Genomic DNA, 19,511 nt, shown 5'->3' on the forward strand with positions numbered 1-19,511 from the left:
AGAGACCAAAGAGGAGGCTTCACAAGACTGGGTTGATTTTGTTGACCATTCAGTGAAGGCCTTGGAGGGGTGGTTACATGGCAGTAAAGTTACTGATTATGACAGCCTGTATAACTTGATCCTGAGAGAGCATATTCTTAATAATTGTGTGTCTGATTTGTTGCACCAGTACCTGGTAGACTCTGATCTGACCTCTCCCCAAGAATTGGGAAAGAAGGCAGACAAATGGGTCAGAACAAGGGTGAACAGAAAACTTCATACAGGGGGTGACAAAGATGGCAATAAGAAGAAAGATGGTGAAAAATCTCAAGATAAGCATGGGGATAAGGGTAAAACCAAAGATCCTTCTTCAAATCTTAAACACTCTTCAGAGGGTGGGGATAAAACAAATTCTTCCTCTTCTTCTCAACCCACACACATTAAAAAGCCTTGGTGCTTTGTGTGTAAAAACAGAGGCCATAGGCCAGGGGATAAGTCCTGTCCAGGTAAACCCCCTGAGCCTACCACCACTAATACATCAAGCTCTAGTGCCCCTAGCAGTAGTGGTACTAGTGGTGGGAGTGCTGGCAACAGTCAAACAAAGGGTGTAGTTGGGTTCACTTATGGGTCCATAGTAGAAACTGGGGTAGTCAGTCCCAAGACAGTTTCTGTCACACCTAGAGGCATTGACCTTGCCACACTGGCTGCTTGTCCCCTTACAATGGATAAGTACAGGCAGACAGTTTCAATAAATGGTGTTGAGGCCTTGGCCTACAGGGACACAGGTGCCAGTATCACTTTGGTGACTGAAAACCTAGTACATCCTGAACAACACATCATTGGACAACAGTATAAGATTATTGATGTCCATAACTCCACCAAGTTTCTTCCCTTAGCTATAATTCAGTTTAGTTGGGGTGGAGTTACTGGCCCTAAGCAGGTGGTAGTATCACCTAGCTTACCTGTAGACTGTCTCTTAGGTAATGACCTAGAGGCCTCAGGTTGGGCTGATGTAGAGTTTTATGCCCATGCAGCCATGCTGGGCATCCCAGAGGAATTGTTCCCTCTCATTTCTACTGAAATGAAAAAGCAAAGGAGAGAAGGCCTGAAAACTCAGGATCCCTCTCCAACAGCAGGTAAAAGGGGTATCACAGTATCCACTAACCACCCTACCATTCAGGATACCATTCCTGTGGTGGGAGAAACCTCTCCTGGGGTGGCACCTGTTCCAAGGGAATCACCAGTTGGCAAAACTGTACTCCCTGAGGTGGAAGTACCTCTCTGTGAAATAACTAACATTGGTGAGAAAAAGAGCACCATTTTAGTTAACATGGAGCATCCCTCCAACCCTCCCAGAGAAACTTCAGTGCAGAAACCCTGCACTACCTCACAACACTTAGGACAGCATCCCTGCCCTAGTGTGGAGCTCATAGGACAGCACCCCTGCCCTGCTCCAACTAAAGAGAAACAGCATCCCTGTTCTCTCTTCCAGCCATATGGACAACGTTTTTGCCCAGCTATGGCTTTACTGAGACAGCATCCCTGTCTGGCATTTCCATCATTACAAATAGGTTCAGTGGACAATTCCCACTGCTCTAAACTAAAACTTACTGATAGAAACTCTGAAAATACATCTTCACATTGTTGTTTAGCTACAAAACTTCAAACAGGGTGGTTTACATCCCCACAGTGAAGTAACTATATAGTGGATGATAAAGGGAGTAACCAGTCTATTGCAGAGCTACTCTCTACTTATCACCACTTAGACAATAAAGTCTCAACTGGCCAAGGTTAGCCTTATCGTCCTTCGTTTGGGGGGGGGGTTGTGTGAGAAAGTAGCCTCTTTCTAGCCTTGTTACCCCCACTGTTGGCCTGTTTGTGAGTGTATGTCAGGGTGTTTTCACTGTCTCACTGGGATCCTGCCAGCCAGGGCCCAGTGCTCATAGTGAAAACCCTATGTTTTCAGTATGTTTGTTATGTGTCACTGGGACCCTGCTAGGCAGGACCCCAGTGCTCATAAGTTTGTGACCTATATGTATGTGTTCCCTGTGTGATGCCTAACTGTCTCACTGAGGCTCTGCTAACCAGAACCTCAGTGGTTATGCTCTCTCTTTACAAATTGTCACTAACAGGCTAGTGACCATTTCACCAATTCACATTGGCATACTGGAACACCCTTATAATTCCCTAGTATATGGTACTGAGGTACCCAGGGTATTGGGGTTCCAGGAGATCCCTATTGGCTGCAGCATTTCTTTTGCCACCCATAGGGAGCTCTGACAATTCTTACACAGGCCTGCCACTGCAGCCTGAGTGAAATAATGCACACATTATTTCACAGCCATTTTCACTACACTTATGTAAATTATAAGTCACCTATTTGTCTAACCTTTACTTAGTAAAGGTTGGGTGCTAAGTTACTTAGTGTGTGGGCACCCTGGCACTAGCCAGAGTGCTCCCACATCGTTCAGGGCAAATTCCCCGGACTTTGCGAGGGCGGGGACACCATTACACGCGTGCACTACACATAGGTCACTACCTATGTGTAGCTTCACAATGGTAACTCCGAATATGGCCATGTAACATGTCTAAGATCATGGAATTGCCCCCTCTATGCCATCCTGGCATTGTTGGTACAATCCCATGATCCCACGGGTCTGTAGCTCAGACCCGGGTACTGCCAAACTGCCTTTTCAGGGGTGCTGCTGCCAACCCCTCAGACAGGTTTCTGCCCTCCTGGGGTCCAGCCAGGCTTGGTCTAGGAAGGCAGAACAAAGGACTTCCTCAGAGAGAGGGTGTTACACCCTCTCCCTTTGGAATAAGGTGTGAAGGCAGGGGAGGAGTAGCCTCCCCAGCCTCTGGAAATGCTTTCATGGGCACAGATGGTGCCCATTTTTGCATAAGCCAGTCTACACCGGTTCAGGGACCCCTTAGCCCTGCTGTGGCGTGAAACTGGACAAAGGAAAGGGGAGTGACCACTCCCCTGACCTGCACCTCCCCTGGGAGGTGTCCAGAGCTCCTCCAGTGTGCTCCAGACCTCTGCCATCTTGGAAACAGAGGTGCTGCTGGCACACTGGACTGCCCTGAGTGGCCAGGGCCAGCAGGTGTTGTCAGATCCTCCTTCTTATAGGCTCCTTCAGGTGTTGCTAGCCTATCCTCTCTCCTAAGTAGCCAAACCCTCTTTTCTGGCTATTTAGGGTCTCTGCTTTGGGGAATTCCTTAGATAACGAATGCAAGAGCTCATCCGAGTTCCTCTGCATCACTCTCTTCACCTTCTGCCAAGGAATCGACTGCTGACCGCGCTGGAAGCCTGCAAAACTGCAACAAAGTAGCAAAGACGACTACTGCAACTCTGTAACGCTGATCCTGCCGCCTTCTCGACTGTTTTCCTGGTGGTGCATGCTGTAGGGGTAGTCTGCCTCCTCTCTGCACTAGAAGCTCCGAAGAAATCTCCCGTGGGTCGGCGGAATCTTCCCCCTGCAACCGCAGGCACCAAAGAACTGCATTACCGGTACTCTGGGTCTCCTCTCAGCACGACGAGCGAGGTCCCTTGATTCCAGCAACTCTGTCCAAGTGACTCCCACAGTCCAGTGACTCTTCAGTCCAAGTTTGGGGGAGGTAAGTCCTTGCTTCCCCACGCCAGACTGCATTGCTGGGAACTGCGTCTTTTGCACCTACTCCGGCTTCTGTGCACTTGCCTGCTTCTGAGAGGGCTCCTTGTCTTGCTCGACGCCCCCTCTGTTCCCAGACACAATTGGCGACATCCTGGTCCCTCCTGGGCCACAGCAGCACGCAAAAACCCTTACCACACGATTTGCAGTGAGCAAGGCTTGTTGGCTGTATTTCCACAGGAAAACACTTCTGCACGACTCTCCACGGCGTGGGGGATCCATCCTCTAAAGGGGAAGTTTCTAGCCCTTGTCGTTCCTGCAGAATCCTAAGCTTCTACTGTCCAGTAGCAGCTTCTTTGCACCCACCGTTGGCATTTCTTGGGCATCTGCCCATCTGAGACTTGCTTGTGACTTTTGGACTTGGTCCCCTTGTTCCACAGGTACCCTCGTTTGGAAATCCATCGTTGTTGCATTGCTGGTTTGTGTCTTTCCTGCAGAATTCCCCTATCACGACTTCTTTGTCCTTTGGGGAACTTTAGTGCACTTTGCACTCACTTTTCAGGGTCTTGGGGTGGGCTATTTTTCTAACCCTTACTATTTTCTAATAGTCCCAGTGACCCTCTACGAGGTCACATAGGTTTGGGGTTCATTTGTGGTTCGCATTCCACTTCTGGAGTATATGGTTTGTGTTGCCCCTATCCCTATGTGTCCCCATTGCATCCTATTGTAACTATGCATTGTTTGCACTGTTTTCTAAGACTATACTGCATATTTTTGGTATTGTGTACATATATCTTGTGTATATTTGCTATCCTCATACTGAGGGTACTCACTGAGATACTTTGGCATATTGTCATAAAAATAAAGTACCTTTATTTTTAGTATATCTGTGTATTGTGTTTTCTTATGATATTGTGCAAGTGACACTAGTGGTACTGTAGGAGCTTCACTCGTCTCCTAGTTCAGTCTAAGCTGCTCTGCTAAGCTACCATTATCTATCAGCCTAAGCTGCTAGACACCCTATAAACTAATAAGGGATACCTGGGCCTGGTGCAAGGTGTAAGTACCCCTTGGTACTCACTACAAGCCAGTCCAGCCTCCTACATTGGTTGTGCAGCGCTGGGATAAGTACTTTGCAACTACTTACCACTTTTGTCACTGTACTTTTCATAAGAGAAAAATATACAAAACAAGTTCCGTGTATGTACACCTAACCAAAAAGTTTTGCATTTCCTCTTTTCACTTCTTTTCTAAAAGTGCTGAAAAGTACTTCTAAACTTTCTAAAAGTTCTTAAAAAGTTTAAAAAGTTTTTTTTTCTGTCTTTCAAAAAGTTCTGAAAACTTTTTTCTCACTTTTTCTGTCACTTAAACACTTTCTAAAATGTCTGGCACAGGCCAAACTGTTGATCTGTGCAAACTTGCTTATGATCACCTTAGCTGGAAAGGAGCAAGGAGTCTCTGCATAGAAAGAGGTTTGAGTGTAGGTAAGAATCCCCCCAGAGAACTGTTGGTTAACATGCTTATAGAACAGGATAAGGCAAAAGGTGCCCCTTCCGTTGAAAAAGTAGCCAATGGTTCACAATCTGATCCAGAGACTCCCCTAGAAAAAGATTCAGGAAAGAAACTTCCTAGCCTGCCCCTTATCAGACAGCCTAGCATAGTTGGTACAGATGTTGAGTCACATTATACTGATAGTGTGGTCTCACATCATAGCAAGAGTGTTTCTTCTCACCACAGTAGAAGTAATGTTTCTATTAACCAAGCTGTTAGGATGCCTTCTGTTAGGGACAGGTCTCCTTCTGTCCATTCTCACCATACTTCTGTTTCAAGGAATGTCCCTCCCACCCACCCTGATGACAGAATGTTAGAAAGGGAACTCAATAGATTGAGAGTGGAACAATCCAGACTGAAGCTCAAGCAGCAACAGCTGGATTTAGATAGGCAATCCTTAGAAGTAGAGAAGGAAAGACAGAAATTGGGTTTAGAAACCCATGGTGGCAGCAGCAGTATTCCCCATAGTCATCCTGCAAGAGAGCATGATTCAAGGAATCTGCATAAGATAGTTCCCCCTTATAAGGAGGGGGATGACATTAACAAGTGGTTTGCTGCACTTGAGAGGGCCTGTGTTGTACAGGATGTCCCTCAAAGGCAGTGGGCTGCTATCCTATGGCTATCATTTAGTGGAAAGGGTAGGGATAGGCTCCTTACTGTGAAAGAAAGTGATGCCAATAATTTTACAGTTCTTAAGAATGCATTCCTGGATGGTTATGGCTTAACCACTGAACAGTACAGGATGAAGTTCAGAGAGACCAAAGAGGAGGCTTCACAAGACTGGGTTGATTTTGTTGACCATTCAGTGAAGGCCTTGGAGGGGTGGTTACATGGCAGTAAAGTTACTGATTATGACAGCCTGTATAACTTGATCCTGAGAGAGCATATTCTTAATAATTGTGTGTCTGATTTGTTGCACCAGTACCTGGTAGACTCTGATCTGACCTCTCCCCAAGAATTGGGAAAGAAGGCAGACAAATGGGTCAGAACAAGGGTGAACAGAAAACTTCATACAGGGGGTGACAAAGATGGCAATAAGAAGAAAGATGGTGAAAAATCTCAAGATAAGCATGGGGATAAGGGTAAAACCAAAGATCCTTCTTCAAATCTTAAACACTCTTCAGAGGGTGGGGATAAAACAAATTCTTCCTCTTCTTCTCAACCCACACACATTAAAAAGCCTTGGTGCTTTGTGTGTAAAAACAGAGGCCATAGGCCAGGGGATAAGTCCTGTCCAGGTAAACCCCCTGAGCCTACCACCACTAATACATCAAGCTCTAGTGCCCCTAGCAGTAGTGGTACTAGTGGTGGGAGTGCTGGCAACAGTCAAACAAAGGGTGTAGTTGGGTTCACTTATGGGTCCATAGTAGAAACTGGGGTAGTCAGTCCCAAGACAGTTTCTGTCACACCTAGAGGCATTGACCTTGCCACACTGGCTGCTTGTCCCCTTACAATGGATAAGTACAGGCAGACAGTTTCAATAAATGGTGTTGAGGCCTTGGCCTACAGGGACACAGGTGCCAGTATCACTTTGGTGACTGAAAACCTAGTACATCCTGAACAACACATCATTGGACAACAGTATAAGATTATTGATGTCCATAACTCCACCAAGTTTCTTCCCTTAGCTATAATTCAGTTTAGTTGGGGTGGAGTTACTGGCCCTAAGCAGGTGGTAGTATCACCTAGCTTACCTGTAGACTGTCTCTTAGGTAATGACCTAGAGGCCTCAGGTTGGGCTGATGTAGAGTTTTATGCCCATGCAGCCATGCTGGGCATCCCAGAGGAATTGTTCCCTCTCATTTCTACTGAAATGAAAAAGCAAAGGAGAGAAGGCCTGAAAACTCAGGATCCCTCTCCAACAGCAGGTAAAAGGGGTATCACAGTATCCACTAACCACCCTACCATTCAGGATACCATTCCTGTGGTGGGAGAAACCTCTCCTGGGGTGGCACCTGTTCCAAGGGAATCACCAGTTGGCAAAACTGTACTCCCTGAGGTGGAAGTACCTCTCTGTGAAATAACTAACATTGGTGAGAAAAAGAGCACCATTTTAGTTAACATGGAGCATCCCTCCAACCCTCCCAGAGAAACTTCAGTGCAGAAACCCTGCACTACCTCACAACACTTAGGACAGCATCCCTGCCCTAGTGTGGAGCTCATAGGACAGCACCCCTGCCCTGCTCCAACTAAAGAGAAACAGCATCCCTGTTCTCTCTTCCAGCCATATGGACAACGTTTTTGCCCAGCTATGGCTTTACTGAGACAGCATCCCTGTCTGGCATTTCCATCATTACAAATAGGTTCAGTGGACAATTCCCACTGCTCTAAACTAAAACTTACTGATAGAAACTCTGAAAATACATCTTCACATTGTTGTTTAGCTACAAAACTTCAAACAGGGTGGTTTACATCCCCACAGTGAAGTAACTATATAGTGGATGATAAAGGGAGTAACCAGTCTATTGCAGAGCTACTCTCTACTTATCACCACTTAGACAATAAAGTCTCAACTGGCAAAGGTTAGCCTTATCGTCCTTCGTTTGGGGGGGGGGTTGTGTGAGAAAGTAGCCTCTTTCTAGCCTTGTTACCCCCACTGTTGGCCTGTTTGTGAGTGTATGTCAGGGTGTTTTCACTGTCTCACTGGGATCCTGCCAGCCAGGGCCCAGTGCTCATAGTGAAAACCCTATGTTTTCAGTATGTTTGTTATGTGTCACTGGGACCCTGCTAGGCAGGACCCCAGTGCTCATAAGTTTGTGACCTATATGTATGTGTTCCCTGTGTGATGCCTAACTGTCTCACTGAGGCTCTGCTAACCAGAACCTCAGTGGTTATGCTCTCTCTTTACAAATTGTCACTAACAGGCTAGTGACCATTTCACCAATTCACATTGGCATACTGGAACACCCTTATAATTCCCTAGTATATGGTACTGAGGTACCCAGGGTATTGGGGTTCCAGGAGATCCCTATTGGCTGCAGCATTTCTTTTGCCACCCATAGGGAGCTCTGACAATTCTTACACAGGCCTGCCACTGCAGCCTGAGTGAAATAATGCACACATTATTTCACAGCCATTTTCACTACACTTATGTAAATTATAAGTCACCTATTTGTCTAACCTTTACTTAGTAAAGGTTGGGTGCTAAGTTACTTAGTGTGTGGGCACCCTGGCACTAGCCAGAGTGCTCCCACATCGTTCAGGGCAAATTCCCCGGACTTTGCGAGGGCGGGGACACCATTACACGCGTGCACTACACATAGGTCACTACCTATGTGTAGCTTCACAATGGTAACTCCGAATATGGCCATGTAACATGTCTAAGATCATGGAATTGCCCCCTCTATGCCATCCTGGCATTGTTGGTACAATCCCATGATCCCACGGGTCTGTAGCTCAGACCCGGGTACTGCCAAACTGCCTTTTCAGGGGTGCTGCTGCCAACCCCTCAGACAGGTTTCTGCCCTCCTGGGGTCCAGCCAGGCTTGGTCTAGGAAGGCAGAACAAAGGACTTCCTCAGAGAGAGGGTGTTACACCCTCTCCCTTTGGAATAAGGTGTGAAGGCAGGGGAGGAGTAGCCTCCCCAGCCTCTGGAAATGCTTTCATGGGCACAGATGGTGCCCATTTTTGCATAAGCCAGTCTACACCGGTTCAGGGACCCCTTAGCCCTGCTGTGGCGTGAAACTGGACAAAGGAAAGGGGAGTGACCACTCCCCTGACCTGCACCTCCCCTGGGAGGTGTCCAGAGCTCCTCCAGTGTGCTCCAGACCTCTGCCATCTTGGAAACAGAGGTGCTGCTGGCACACTGGACTGCCCTGAGTGGCCAGGGCCAGCAGGTGTTGTCAGATCCTCCTTCTTATAGGCTCCTTCAGGTGTTGCTAGCCTATCCTCTCTCCTAAGTAGCCAAACCCTCTTTTCTGGCTATTTAGGGTCTCTGCTTTGGGGAATTCCTTAGATAACGAATGCAAGAGCTCATCCGAGTTCCTCTGCATCACTCTCTTCACCTTCTGCCAAGGAATCGACTGCTGACCGCGCTGGAAGCCTGCAAAACTGCAACAAAGTAGCAAAGACGACTACTGCAACTCTGTAACGCTGATCCTGCCGCCTTCTCGACTGTTTTCCTGGTGGTGCATGCTGTAGGGGTAGTCTGCCTCCTCTCTGCACTAGAAGCTCCGAAGAAATCTCCCGTGGGTCGGCGGAATCTTCCCCCTGCAACCGCAGGCACCAAAGAACTGCATTACCGGTACTCTGGGTCTCCTCTCAGCACGACGAGCGAGGTCCCTTGATTCCAGCAACTCTGTCCAAGTGACTCCCACAGTCCAGTGACTCTTCAGTCCAAGTTTGGGGGAGGTAAGTCCTTGCTTCCCCACGCCAGACTGCATTGCTGGGAACTGCGTCTTTTGCACCTACTCCGGCTTCTGTGCACTTGCCTGCTTCTGAGAGGGCTCCTTGTCTTGCTCGACGCCCCCTCTGTTCCCAGACACAATTGGCGACATCCTGGTCCCTCCTGGGCCACAGCAGCACGCAAAAACCCTTACCACACGATTTGCAGTGAGCAAGGCTTGTTGGCTGTATTTCCACAGGAAAACACTTCTGCACGACTCTCCACGGCGTGGGGGATCCATCCTCTAAAGGGGAAGTTTCTAGCCCTTGTCGTTCCTGCAGAATCCTAAGCTTCTACTGTCCAGTAGCAGCTTCTTTGCACCCACCGTTGGCATTTCTTGGGCATCTGCCCATCTGAGACTTGCTTGTGACTTTTGGACTTGGTCCCCTTGTTCCACAGGTACCCTCGTTTGGAAATCCATCGTTGTTGCATTGCTGGTTTGTGTCTTTCCTGCAGAATTCCCCTATCACGACTTCTTTGTCCTTTGGGGAACTTTAGTGCACTTTGCACTCACTTTTCAGGGTCTTGGGGTGGGCTATTTTTCTAACCCTTACTATTTTCTAATAGTCCCAGTGACCCTCTACGAGGTCACATAGGTTTGGGGTTCATTTGTGGTTCGCATTCCACTTCTGGAGTATATGGTTTGTGTTGCCCCTATCCCTATGTGTCCCCATTGCATCCTATTGTAACTATGCATTGTTTGCACTGTTTTCTAAGACTATACTGCATATTTTTGGTATTGTGTACATATATCTTGTGTATATTTGCTATCCTCATACTGAGGGTACTCACTGAGATACTTTGGCATATTGTCATAAAAATAAAGTACCTTTATTTTTAGTATATCTGTGTATTGTGTTTTCTTATGATATTGTGCAAGTGACACTAGTGGTACTGTAGGAGCTTCACTCGTCTCCTAGTTCAGTCTAAGCTGCTCTGCTAAGCTACCATTATCTATCAGCCTAAGCTGCTAGACACCCTATAAACTAATAAGGGATACCTGGGCCTGGTGCAAGGTGTAAGTACCCCTTGGTACTCACTACAAGCCAGTCCAGCCTCCTACATTGGTTGTGCAGCGCTGGGATAAGTACTTTGCAACTACTTACCACTTTTGTCACTGTACTTTTCATAAGAGAAAAATATACAAAACAAGTTCCGTGTATGTACACCTAACCAAAAAGTTTTGCATTTCCTCTTTTCACTTCTTTTCTAAAAGTGCTGAAAAGTACTTCTAAACTTTCTAAAAGTTCTTAAAAAGTTTAAAAAGTTTTTTTTTCTGTCTTTCAAAAAGTTCTGAAAACTTTTTTCTCACTTTTTCTGTCACTTAAACACTTTCTAAAATGTCTGGCACAGGCCAAACTGTTGATCTGTGCAAACTTGCTTATGATCACCTTAGCTGGAAAGGAGCAAGGAGTCTCTGCATAGAAAGAGGTTTGAGTGTAGGTAAGAATCCCCCCAGAGAACTGTTGGTTAACATGCTTATAGAACAGGATAAGGCAAAAGGTGCCCCTTCCGTTGAAAAAGTAGCCAATGGTTCACAATCTGATCCAGAGACTCCCCTAGAAAAAGATTCAGGAAAGAAACTTCCTAGCCTGCCCCTTATCAGACAGCCTAGCATAGTTGGTACAGATGTTGAGTCACATTATACTGATAGTGTGGTCTCACATCATAGCAAGAGTGTTTCTTCTCACCACAGTAGAAGTAATGTTTCTATTAACCAAGCTGTTAGGATGCCTTCTGTTAGGGACAGGTCTCCTTCTGTCCATTCTCACCATACTTCTGTTTCAAGGAATGTCCCTCCCACCCACCCTGATGACAGAATGTTAGAAAGGGAACTCAATAGATTGAGAGTGGAACAATCCAGACTGAAGCTCAAGCAGCAACAGCTGGATTTAGATAGGCAATCCTTAGAAGTAGAGAAGGAAAGACAGAAATTGGGTTTAGAAACCCATGGTGGCAGCAGCAGTATTCCCCATAGTCATCCTGCAAGAGAGCATGATTCAAGGAATCTGCATAAGATAGTTCCCCCTTATAAGGAGGGGGATGACATTAACAAGTGGTTTGCTGCACTTGAGAGGGCCTGTGTTGTACAGGATGTCCCTCAAAGGCAGTGGGCTGCTATCCTATGGCTATCATTTAGTGGAAAGGGTAGGGATAGGCTCCTTACTGTGAAAGAAAGTGATGCCAATAATTTTACAGTTCTTAAGAATGCATTCCTGGATGGTTATGGCTTAACCACTGAACAGTACAGGATGAAGTTCAGAGAGACCAAAGAGGAGGCTTCACAAGACTGGGTTGATTTTGTTGACCATTCAGTGAAGGCCTTGGAGGGGTGGTTACATGGCAGTAAAGTTACTGATTATGACAGCCTGTATAACTTGATCCTGAGAGAGCATATTCTTAATAATTGTGTGTCTGATTTGTTGCACCAGTACCTGGTAGACTCTGATCTGACCTCTCCCCAAGAATTGGGAAAGAAGGCAGACAAATGGGTCAGAACAAGGGTGAACAGAAAACTTCATACAGGGGGTGACAAAGATGGCAATAAGAAGAAAGATGGTGAAAAATCTCAAGATAAGCATGGGGATAAGGGTAAAACCAAAGATCCTTCTTCAAATCTTAAACACTCTTCAGAGGGTGGGGATAAAACAAATTCTTCCTCTTCTTCTCAACCCACACACATTAAAAAGCCTTGGTGCTTTGTGTGTAAAAACAGAGGCCATAGGCCAGGGGATAAGTCCTGTCCAGGTAAACCCCCTGAGCCTACCACCACTAATACATCAAGCTCTAGTGCCCCTAGCAGTAGTGGTACTAGTGGTGGGAGTGCTGGCAACAGTCAAACAAAGGGTGTAGTTGGGTTCACTTATGGGTCCATAGTAGAAACTGGGGTAGTCAGTCCCAAGACAGTTTCTGTCACACCTAGAGGCATTGACCTTGCCACACTGGCTGCTTGTCCCCTTACAATGGATAAGTACAGGCAGACAGTTTCAATAAATGGTGTTGAGGCCTTGGCCTACAGGGACACAGGTGCCAGTATCACTTTGGTGACTGAAAACCTAGTACATCCTGAACAACACATCATTGGACAACAGTATAAGATTATTGATGTCCATAACTCCACCAAGTTTCTTCCCTTAGCTATAATTCAGTTTAGTTGGGGTGGAGTTACTGGCCCTAAGCAGGTGGTAGTATCACCTAGCTTACCTGTAGACTGTCTCTTAGGTAATGACCTAGAGGCCTCAGGTTGGGCTGATGTAGAGTTGTATGCCCATGCAGCCATGCTGGGCATCCCAGAGGAATTGTTCCCTCTCATTTCTACTGAAATGAAAAAGCAAAGGAGAGAAGGCCTGAAAACTCAGGATCCCTCTCCAACAGCAGGTAAAAGGGGTATCACAGTATCCACTAACCACCCTACCATTCAGGATACCATTCCTGTGGTGGGAGAAACCTCTCCTGGGGTGGCACCTGTTCCAAGGGAATCACCAGTTGGCAAAACTGTACTCCCTGAGGTGGAAGTACCTCTCTGTGAAATAACTAACATTGGTGAGAAAAAGAGCACCATTTTAGTTAACATGGAGCATCCCTCCAACCCTCCCAGAGAAACTTCATTGCAGAAACCCTGCACTACCTCACAACACTTAGGACAGCATCCCTGCCCTAGTGTGGAGCTCATAGGACAGCACCCCTGCCCTGCTCCAACTAAAGAGAAACAGCATCCCTGTTCTCTCTTCCAGCCATATGGACAACGTTTTTGCCCAGCTATGGCTTTACTGAGACAGCATCCCTGTCTGGCATTTCCATCATTACAAATAGGTTCAGTGGACAATTCCCACTGCTCTAAACTAAAACTTACTGATAGAAACTCTGAAAATACATCTTCACATTGTTGTTTAGCTACAACACTTCAAACAGGGTGGTTTACATCCCCACAGTGAAGTAACTATATAGTGGATGATAAAGGGAGTAACCAGTCTATTGCAGAGCTACTCTCTACTTATCACCACTTAGACAATAAAGTCTCAACTGGCCAAGGTTAGCCTTATCGTCCTTCGTTTGGGGGGGGGGTTGTGTGAGAAAGTAGCCTCTTTCTAGCCTTGTTACCCCCACTGTTGGCCTGTTTGTGAGTGTATGTCAGGGTGTTTTCACTGTCTCACTGGGATCCTGCCAGCCAGGGCCCAGTGCTCATAGTGAAAACCCTATGTTTTCAGTATGTTTGTTATGTGTCACTGGGACCCTGCTAGGCAGGACCCCAGTGCTCATAAGTTTGTGACCTATATGTATGTGTTCCCTGTGTGATGCCTAACTGTCTCACTGAGGCTCTGCTAACCAGAACCTCAGTGGTTATGCTCTCTCTTTACAAATTGTCACTAACAGGCTAGTGACCATTTCACCAATTCACATTGGCATACTGGAACACCCTTATAATTCCCTAGTATATGGTACTGAGGTACCCAGGGTATTGGGGTTCCAGGAGATCCCTATTGGCTGCAGCATTTCTTTTCCCACCCATAGGGAGCTCTGACAATTCTTACACAGGCCTGCCACTGCAGCCTGAGTGAAATAATGCACACATTATTTCACAGCTATTTTCACTACACTTATGTAAATTATAAGTCACCTATTTGTCTAACCTTTACTTAGTAAAGGTTGGGTGCTAAGTTACTTAGTGTGTGGGCACCCTGGCACTAGCCAGAGTGCTCCCACATCGTTCAGGGCAAATTCCCCGGACTTTGCGAGGGCGGGGACACCATTACACGCGTGCACTACACATAGGTCACTACCTATGTGTAGCTTCACAATGGTAACTCCGAATATGGCCATGTAACATGTCTAAGATCATGGAATTGCCCCCTCTATGCCATCCTGGCATTGTTGGTACAATCCCATGATCCCACGGGTCTGTAGCTCAGACCCGGGTACTGCCAAACTGCCTTTTCAGGGGTGCTGCTGCCAACCCCTCAGACAGGTTTCTGCCCTCCTGGGGTCCAGCCAGGCTTGGTCCAGGAAGGCAGAACAAAGGACTTCCTCAGAGAGAGGGTGTTACACCCTCTCCCTTTGGAATAAGGTGTGAAGGCAGGGGAGGAGTAGCCTCCCCAGCCTCTGGAAATGCTTTCATGGGCACAGATGGTGCCCATTTTTGCATAAGCCAGTCTACACCGGTTCAGGGACCCCTTAGCCCTGCTGTGGCGTGAAACTGGACAAAGGAAAGGGGAGTGACCACTCCCCTGACCTGCACCTCCCCTTGGTACTCACTACAAGCCAGTCCAGCCTCCTACAGTGGGATAATGCATCCAGCAGCATTTTGATCATGAAAACTTTTCCCCATAAAGCAAAACTACACAAATGCAGAAACCGATCTCCAAGCTGTTAAAACATCATTCCGGGAATGAGAGCCTCATCTATTTACTACCAGCACAAAGACCTCCAATGTCTATGATCATTTCATGCATTGCCTCCACAACAACTTAAAAGGATGCTGTGTTTCTAGTAATTTATTTTCGCAATCATGACGAAACAAGGAAACAGAAACGCAAATGAAGATGCATTGTCCAGGCCTGGAAATTCGAAAATGCAAATTAAATAAAACTAAAATCTGTATAATATCCTGCAGGAAGGAACAGTGTTGGGGCAAATCTAAAAAAATACTTTTGTAGATACAGTACAAATTGCTACTAGATCATTGGATTCCATATGTTGGTTGCAGTGTCCCATATGTTCTGTTTGCAGCTCTGAAGAGATGCTTCCGGCTGCATCAGTTCTGCTCACTAGACCACAGCTGGGCTGGCAGAGCACATTCAGGTCCACTTACAGGGGCTCAGAACTGGGGGGGCAGTACTTTGGGGACAAGACTCACAGCAGTCTTGGTCTAGGTGCTGGGTTAAAGGTGGTGGGAGCTTGCTCTGTCCCTGAAGGCCAGCCAAATGGCCCTTGGACTCACTCTGGTGGTCCTGGGTTCAAGATGCAGGTCCAGTTCTTCACTTAGTCAGCAGGGCAGCAGGGCAGCAGGGCAGCAGGGCAACAGAGTAGCAGTCCTTCTGGCAGAGCACCACAGCTCTCCCTCTGATTCTTCCACAGGTACTGAAGAGTTGGGTCTGGAGGTCAAAATGTATACCTGATGTCCATTTTGAAGTAGGAGAAGGTTCTGGATGTTTTTACCCCAGAGTGCTTAAATGTCCTGCCTCCCTGCCCTGGCACTAGATTGTCTGAGGTCACAAAAGAGTAGTGTCAAACACTTGCAAGTATGTTCAGTCAGAGCCCTTGTGATGTGTGAATGTGGTAGGTGAGAGTTCCCCCTTGCAACAAGACAGAGATGACCCATCCTTCTAACCCCAGTGTTTTTTTGTTTTATTGTCTGGGAGCAATACACAAAGACCAACTGCCAGCTACACCTATTCATGTGAACCAGGATACAGGCAGCAAACACCAAGTGGTTGGGGAAGGAAAATTCTTACTTTCTAAAAGTAGGACTTTCAGAACTGTGACTTAAAACCAAACATTACCATTAAATAGGCCTTTACATTACAATTCTTTAGACACCAAAATCAAAATTTCGATGTACAACCAACTGAAAGTTAACTTCTATTAAATGTAATAAGTGAACCTAATGTTATCCTATCTGAAAGGCAGGCCTTGCAGGAGTGAAACATGAGTATAGGACTTTTTCACTATCAGGACATGTAAGAGCTAAAAGTGCAAGTCTAACGTTTTAAATGCACTTCATCCTGCCCTCTGGGGTGTTTAGGGCCTAGCCTAGGGGTACACTATATGCATTAAAAAGCAAGGATTAGGCCTGACAAAAGGTGTATTCTGTCAGGTCAAAATGGTAGTTTAAACTGCACTCACAGGCTGCAATGGCAGGCCTTAGATGTTTAAAAGCCTAGATGTTTAACATGCTTCAATAGATAGCACAATCAGTGCTGCAGACCCAGTTGTAGCATTCAATCTGCAGGCCCTGGGCACATGTAGTACCACTTTACCAGGGACTTACAAGTAAATTAAATGTGTCAGTTGGACGTTATCCAATTTTACCAAGCTTAAAGGGGCAGTGGCAAAGTGCACAGAATCCTAAGGCCAACCAAAATGAGACAGGAAAAAGAATGGAAGAGGAAGGCAAAACGTTTATGGGAAGACCACGCTAAAGCTGTCAGGTCTAAGAAACTCTAATAGAGGGGATATGAGCTTGGTAAAAGAAGCTTAAGGGGCCTATACAATAGCTGTGCTCATGTGAATCATAACAACCCTGCTCTTTTCAACTTAAGGTTCCCAGAATAAGCTGCTGCTCTCAACTCTAATTCCTAGAAAATCAAGAATAGAAACCTTATCGAGACAGATTGCACCCTTGTCCGGATTCAAAGCCATACAGTTTGTTGTTGATGTATTAATAATTTCTAGGCAATAAGTATTGTTGCTTGAATAAGATTTCACCTTAAAAGACAAAAGACAACAGACTTCTGGCAGAGTCGGAAACAAATATTTAATCTAACATTACAGCCAGGAGAGCTGTTAGAGAATCATGTCTGAGAACTGTCTCTCAAGGTACATTGGTTTAGAACACATTTTATACCTTTCTCGGGGAACATAAAATAACAATAGCTGCCCTGGAGTCATGAACATAAATTCTATAGCGTGAGTGCAGGTTGGCCCCAAACTGGCGTGGACACAAATGTGGGTCAGCAAGTTCTTGTCCAGATGTCCAACTTGAGGGGTACATGGTCACCTTGTGTGCTGTGTGTGTTTCGTCCTGTTGAGCTCAGTGTACCTAACTACATGCAGCATCTAACTTGATGATGTTTTGGAATGTCTGTGAACTTCTTGCCATGTGTGCTTTATTAGGGTGAATCTCCTGGGACTGTTGTGGTGTAGCTGCCTATGTGTGGGATCTTAATCTAAGATGCCCTGTGTGCATGTTTGGTTGGTGGCTAAATGTTATCCCAACTGTGACCTGTCAGTTATTAACCCTCAGGGCTGGGTCCCAGGGCCTGCCTGACCCAATATCTTCATGCTGGGGTTGATGGAAAGTTCAGGATGGGGGAATCTAACAGCGGTGATGCTATTTCATTTGAATATGTGAATGTATCATTCATATACAATGATACCTTATTATCATGCACATGAAAATTCCCCTCTCTAGTTGAAACTTCAGCTACACTCTCACATTCGTACAACACAGTGTCTGTTCTCTGTTGAAACCAAATTGTAGGAAACCACATAAAAACAGTAGCACAATAAAAACGGGCAACAATAACATGCACAACCCGATTAGCCACCGGGGAAGCCAGGACAGCCAGTTCATGAACCACTTCTGCTCAGGGGCACCTCCTTCTTCCCCTTCTGTAATCAATGCCCCTCCCTCTTCCCCTTCTGTAATTGATGCAGAGCTTGAATGGCAAGTGTCAAAATTCCCATCCTCCATTGTGATCACCAAGTCAAAGACATACCGACATTGCATCACCATGAGGCGGATGGCTCTAAGTTCTTCCTTTATTGCATTAACGCCGAGCTCAATATTGTTCACAATTTTAAACATTTCCCACTGGGTTATATAAGTAGAGATTAGATTTTGTCTGCAAGGTAAAGAAGTGCATGGACCCACCTGCCAAAACGTGGTAATTGGCAAACAGTCCGAACTGATGGGATTTTCCTTATACTGAGCCCAGCCAAAATAGTCAGTTCTTTGACTTCGAGTCTGATACAACAATGTCATTTTCTTATTTAGCGGGTGTTGACACACTTCAGATAAATCATACCCAGGGATTACCAGGGTTGGGGTGTAGATGGTGATGAGGGAGCAGAGGCCACTCCATCCAGGGACGAGCTGGTTGTAAGCGAACTCGCAGCACTGCCAATAGATGTCCATCAGCATGGAGGTGCCCCACTGCATGTCCGGGATGTGCAGTATTGTGCCACAATTCTCGTTCATGCCCAACTGTATGGTTCCTTTACCTCTGAAACATAAGGAATACATTGTGAGTTTCAATACAATTAGGCACTGCCCCTTCCCTTCTATCCACATGTACCTGTCTATCTCAGTGTCCCGGATCTCCTGACACAGGGTATCTGTGCTATTGGTTGACCCTCCCCTATAAGACTCATTTCCCTTCGTATCAGCGAGATGGGCGGCGCTGCACTAAAACTCCATGTCTAGTGTCCATGTGTTATAAACAAAGACAGACCCGGACATGCTAAGGGCCAGCCGAGGCCTAAGATAACCCCTGCTCACCCCCTTGATAGCTTGACATGAGTAGTCAGGCTTAACTCAGAGGCAAGGTGTTAAGTATTTGTACACACACACTGGGTACAACAGTGAAAACACCACAAAAGTACTCCACACCAGTTTAGAAAAATAGCCAATATTTACTAGTAAATCTAATATGCCAATTCTGGATAAACCAATCACCAATACCATTTAGACAGGGAGCACCTGCACTTTAGCCCAGTTCAGCAGTGGTAAAGTGCTCAGAGTCCTAAATTCAGCAAGAGCTAAATTTAGCACAGGATCAAAACAACAGGAGGTCAGAAGCCAAAAAGATATGGTAAACCATAGCAAGAGTTAATAGGTCTTACAGTGGGGTTGGATGCAGTGTAATTAAAGGTGACGTGCAAGAGTTCCCAATGCAAATGTGGCGACAATTTCTGACTCCACTAGATGGGACTGCTCTCTGAAGATTCAAGAATGCAGTAGAATCTCTATCAGACAAAGAAGTTAAAAATGCATGTGTACATAACTTAATTTGGGGTTTTTGAAGTGGTTCCAATGAAGAGACAACTGTGATCTTGTTTGTAATGAGACAACTGGTTTTCTTTGTGAAAAACTATTGTTGAAAATTTGAAAAAGGTCTTTGGGGCAAGGTGTTGTACGGGATTCACTTGGGGCTGTGGGAGCGAAAAGTCCTTGTAATGTGTTGCAGCCTATAATGTGAGAGCTTTCTTGTGAAAAAGTTTTTTGTTCTCTATCCTGCTTGGGGTGCTGGGGGTGCTGCTGCTAC

The sequence above is a fragment of the Pleurodeles waltl genome, chromosome 6 (genome assembly GCF_031143425.1).
Source record: "Pleurodeles waltl isolate 20211129_DDA chromosome 6, aPleWal1.hap1.20221129, whole genome shotgun sequence".
Classification (NCBI taxonomy): Eukaryota; Metazoa; Chordata; class Amphibia; order Caudata; family Salamandridae; genus Pleurodeles; species Pleurodeles waltl.